The sequence below is a fragment of the Pteropus alecto genome, unplaced genomic scaffold (genome assembly GCF_000325575.1).
Source record: "Pteropus alecto unplaced genomic scaffold, ASM32557v1 scaffold18, whole genome shotgun sequence".
NCBI lineage: Eukaryota > Metazoa > Chordata > Mammalia > Chiroptera > Pteropodidae > Pteropus > Pteropus alecto.
Window position 1 is genome coordinate 583,503 of NW_006440649.1, and position 5,329 is coordinate 588,831.

Below are 5,329 nucleotides of genomic sequence, written 5' to 3' on the forward strand. Positions count from 1 at the left end.
AACTGACACCTTTGAACACAAGAAGGAGTGGCGTTTTTTATATAAATGACGGTGCTTACCCCTTAAACGGTGCCTTTTTCATGCCTTAGTTTGCAGACATATACATCAAAATTAGTGTTACCTGTTAGTGATAATGGGTGTGTCACACATCAATACAAATGCCCAGGGATCAGCAAGGGTCCCAGTTGCATCTCTTTGTACAGTATCCTTGGAGGAACTCATAATCCCGAAAGCACGAAAAATCCTGCAAATTGAGCTTAACAGATACTGAAACATTTAATACTAAAACAGGACGCATCCATGAGTCAGCAGATGTTGGACACATTACAGTGTATTGGCCACTGTCATAATTTCTGATCGGTTCTCATAAAATTTTACAAAGGCCCCTCGTTTCAATCCTGCAAACATTCTAAGACCCTCATGACTAAAGCGCCCTAGAGGGTCTTGATCGATTTTCCTAAGTTTCACGCTTCATTCATGACTGGTCACAAAACCTACTCAAGGAGGTGAGGTTTTGTTTGTATAAATTTAAGAATCATCAATAGATCTCTAAGGGGGGCGTCTTTAGAAAACATTGAAAGATGCAAAAAAAAAAAAAATAGAAAACAAACAGAAAGGAATGAAAATGGACTGAAGAGGTCAGTGGAAACGGTGTGGGAGGAATGAGCACGGAAGTGGGGTTTTTGGTGCACCATGTAAATGTGTTTTATCTTTTAAACAATATCCTCGCTCTCCAAAGATTCAGGGCCAAAAAGTGAAAGAGAAAAAAGAAACAAAACAATTAACGCGCGACACGGAGAGAAAGCGAATTTTGCAAAATGCTGACAGCTGATGAACAGAAGAATCCTTAGCTGTCTCTTCTAAGTTTCCCACAGGTTGGAAATTTTTCCGACTACGGATCGGAGGAGGTGGTTCAGGGACCTCGGCCGTATCCAACTCCCTGTGCTGTCAGACGCCAGTTCCCCCTGGTGACTGTGTGTCTTCCAGAGAATACCCACTCAACCCCGTCCCGATATCAAAACAAAAGTTCAAATTAGTCTTGTTTAAAAAAACAAAACAAACAAACAAAAAAAACTGCTGACTTTGCATTTGTGCCAAGCTTCGTATTTATAGCTAAGTGCACACTTTCCCGAGTCCCTAGATTCTCCTCGCCGTCGGCTGGGCAAGCGTGACCATCGTCCGTCCCTCTGCGGTCTCGGGCAGGCCTGGCACGATGCAGGCGACCTCCACTATGTCCGACTGGGCCGGAACCGCCGTGGCTCCACGCAGCCCCAGGTTCTCCGGCTGGGACACCGCCTGGAAAGTTCCACAGACCCTGGGAGAGAAGCGGTCGAACTTCCCGTGCTCGTGACTGAGCCAACAGCAGCGCTCAGCACGTGGTCGGGAGATCTGACGGATTCCCGACGGCATCGACACGCGCATGCCCTGGACGGCTCGGCAGGGGGTGGCAGGGCTGCTTCGAGGGCCACGGTGAAAGCTGCGACTTCCACTTCTTGCCGAGTTTAAAGTGTGCAGGATGGAGGGAGCTGCGGGGCCGGGGGCTGCGAAGCTCAGCGGACTTGTCCAGACGTGACTCAGACCGTAGCGAAGTCTGCACAGAACTTTATCAGCCAGTCTCGGTCAAGGTCAGCGATCTGGCTCCTCAGGCAAACCCCCAACCCTCTGGTCTCCTGCAGGGGACGCGTAGTGATGTTCTCAGGTGAAGCGGTTCCTCAGCTGAGGCCTCTGTAACACCTGGAGGCCACACACGACCCAGCACCGCCACGTGGGAGAAGACGTGGCCATTAAACGCCACCCCGGGGGGACACGCGCACGCCCAGCGCCTTCGCACAGGTGGCAGCACACAGGGCTCTTTAAAAAGCCACTGTCAATGCCATCGTGGGTCCCCAGCTTGGGGACGGAGAGCACGCTGACCTCCTGCCCCGTGCCCAGATCCTGCTCCACCCGGCCCCGGTGTGGCCTGCAGGTGGGCGCGTGACGCCCGCTCAATCCACTGCTACGTCCTTCCGTGGCAGCTGGCCTCTGTCACGCACATGCACACGCACGCCCACACACACGCACTCACACACACTCTGCACCTTGAGGTAGAGTCTCGGTGACACAGTAGGGTGACAGTGTCCAGCCCGGCTGGTTGGTTCCTGCCACAGTGAAAGCTGCCTCAAGCGGCCAAGCTGTGCTACCTGTTTCCTGCTGCTGCGTCCCACAGAGCTTCCCTGCTCTGTGCTGCTCCCAGGACTGACCCTGTGCCCCCCACCGGCTCCCAAGGGGCCACCAATTCCAATAAACTCCAACAAACTCCAATTAGCTCCGATCGGGCAGAAACGGTGTCCACTGCTTAAAACCAAGAGCCCAAACGGACACTCATTTAACGGGAACGTCTGTCTGCTGGTCTACCAACGCGTCCAAAGTGGGCGTAGATAGCGTGTGCACGTGTGTGGACACACGGACCACAGCTGTACCTGCACAGAGATCATCCGCAGAAACATAAAAGGAGCTGGCAACAGAGCTTACTCTGGGAAGGAAAGATAAGAGGAAAAAATAGGATTTTTCTTCTTTCTTATACCCTTCGAATTCTTAAATTTTTAACTAAATCAACAGCACGTACTGTGTAAAATAAATGCATACGAACCTATACAAGGAAGGCCGAACCCAGAAAATACAGTCACGCCCATGAGATATGATTCCAAGGCAGTTCCCTGTGACACCATTTACCCCGCAGGTCACCTCCAGCTGGGACCCGGGACCCGGTGTGTTCACGAGCGAGGCACAGCCTTTTCTTCTCACCAGAGACACAGACCTGAGCTGCCAACGCTGCCCCTAAACCCCCCAGCCCAACGCAGTGACTCCCCAACTCCAGGCGGTTCACATTTAACGAATAAAAAATTCACCAACAACCGGGTGGCACATCACGACCTGACAAGCATCTGCTTCGAGAATGCTGCACCGGTCCAGTCAGAGTTAAAATTCCACCAAACAACTTTGCTTTCCTGTCTTGGTTTCGTTCCGTTCGTCTACTGCTTGATTCCCAAGCGACTTCTTCATCCTGGCCAGTGAAAGTTTCCCTTTAATTGTTCGTATCGTGCGCCTCACACAAAAAGCACACTCCGCCTTTATTCAAAACCAGAAAGGGAGAAGCAACGTTAGAGACGGGGCGGAAATGCATGCTGCATTCGGACTTGATTAAACTGACCGGAAAAAAATAAATAAATAAAAAGCGTTTTTACATCCTTTCGACGGCAGCAAGACAGAGATACGCAAAAAATACAGACTTAGACTGGCTAACGGCAACGTCCTCTGCAGTTTGTCACTAAATTGGAGGTTTCGCCAAAGAACACCTCGAGCACTGGTGACTGCAGAAGCGTCTTCCGGGCCCCTCACTGTGCACGAAGGACCCCTGCCAGAAACCGTCTCTCTGGCTGGCCGTCACCTGTACGATGATATGGCCACCCCAGTACCAAGGACCGATCCCGGCACAGCCCACAGGGCACCGAGAAGCCCTCAGGCTTTGCTCGTCACCTGTGACCTCTGACTCTGTCGACCAGGCACCAGAATGCCTCAGTCATGTGACTCGGTGCCGCCCACTGTACATAATTTCTTGTGACTCGCTGTCCATACCTCATTCTTTGTCTTGGTGACCTACCTAGTCCATGAGACACTCGTCCCCATCCCCAAACCCGAATCCCGTGACATGTTACTTCCGACGACGGCAGAGTGATGCTTTTGACCTCGCACGACCTCCGGCCACAGGGCGGGAAGGCCCCACGCCCGCATGGGACGCCGCCCACTTCCCGGGCCAAATCATTGCTGTACAGCCGCTGCCACCTGTCGTGTACGCGCAAACGGTCTGCATGCTCTGCCGTGCTGGCAGCCGCCGTGACTTCTAAGAAGCGACCCGGAGCCAACTCCGTGCCCGGGCACCCTCCGGAGCCCGCCGGGGCCATGCGGTTCTCACGGTCTGCATCCTGCCCGTGAGCGTCACCTGCCATTAACTGACGGCGCGTGCCCTTCCCGCGACGTCACGGAGCAGGTGTGAAGACGCAACGGACGGCTCTTGCACCGACCGGCCGCAGCGCGTGCCGCCCGCAGACGGCGTGACGGTGACCACGTGCCACGGCGGGGACCGGAAGGGCGGCTGGGCGCCGAGAGAGACGTCTCGAAACGCTCTCGTGGAACGACACGGGAGTGCTCCCGCAAACTGCTCTTGGCAGAGCACAAAACACAGATGAGCGAAGCCATCTGGGCGGGAGACTCACGCTCCCGGAGACGGCGAGACGGCAGCCAAGTGACAAAGAACGAGCAGTCACTCGCGAGGAGAGAGGAGCCGTGAGCGGGGACCGTCGGCGAACACCCCGCCGCTGACTCAGCGTCCGTGCGGCATGACCCTCCCCCGCTTCCTGGCCCCGAGGGCGCGCAGCGACCTTGCAAACACGGTCAGCTCCGTCCTCCTGGTCTGCGAGCCAACGTGGGAACACGTCACCTTGACGAGGTGCCCACACGGCACGGCAAGGGGCAGCCTCGGCCCAGACCGACCCCCGGTTACCCCAGACCACCGCCCGCTCCTTTGGACCTGGGACCTTCCCGGGACCACAGTGCTGGGACGGAGCCGTCTGCATTTGAAACAGCGTCTATGCACCCAGATCATCCCAGACGTCATTGCAGACACCGAAAAACCCAGACAGGACAGGAATCAAGGGTGCCGTTCCTTCTTCCCAGAGTCTCCCGTCCCCCGCCGTTCCTGGTTCCTCCTGCTGTCTGAGTGTCGTGTTCCCCGGTAGCTTTCTTGGGCACGAAGGACTGAGAACGCCACCCGCTCCGCTGTCCCAGGCCTGCCTGGTGCTGCGGGGCGGTGCCCCGGACCTGCACACACCTTGGCGTCCAGCCATGCGATCTCTTCCCAGCCACCCTCACTCACCCAAGGCCAATCACGCAGACCTCAGGTGCAGCAGTGGACGATAAGCACAGCCTGGGGCTTAGACACGTGACACCCTCCAGACGACCAAAATCACAGGAACAAACAGCATCCAGGATACAGACTCACAGGACGGAGCCGGAACCTCCCATCAAGTGTTTACGACAAGAAAAGTGACATAAAAACCAGCCCAAAAGGCTGCATGACTGCGACTAAGGCCTGGACCTTCGAGGGAGGGGAAGACAATAAAAAACAAAACAAATAAAAGAAACCAGACAGATTAAATCTAATCTCCAGTCTCCGTAAATCTTTATGTTTAAACTATTAACGGAACCTGATGTCAGACGCAGCACCACCCGCCCAAGAAGTTAACACCTAAGGTCCGTGGGTGAGTGTCCCGTCTCCCCGACAGCCGTCAGC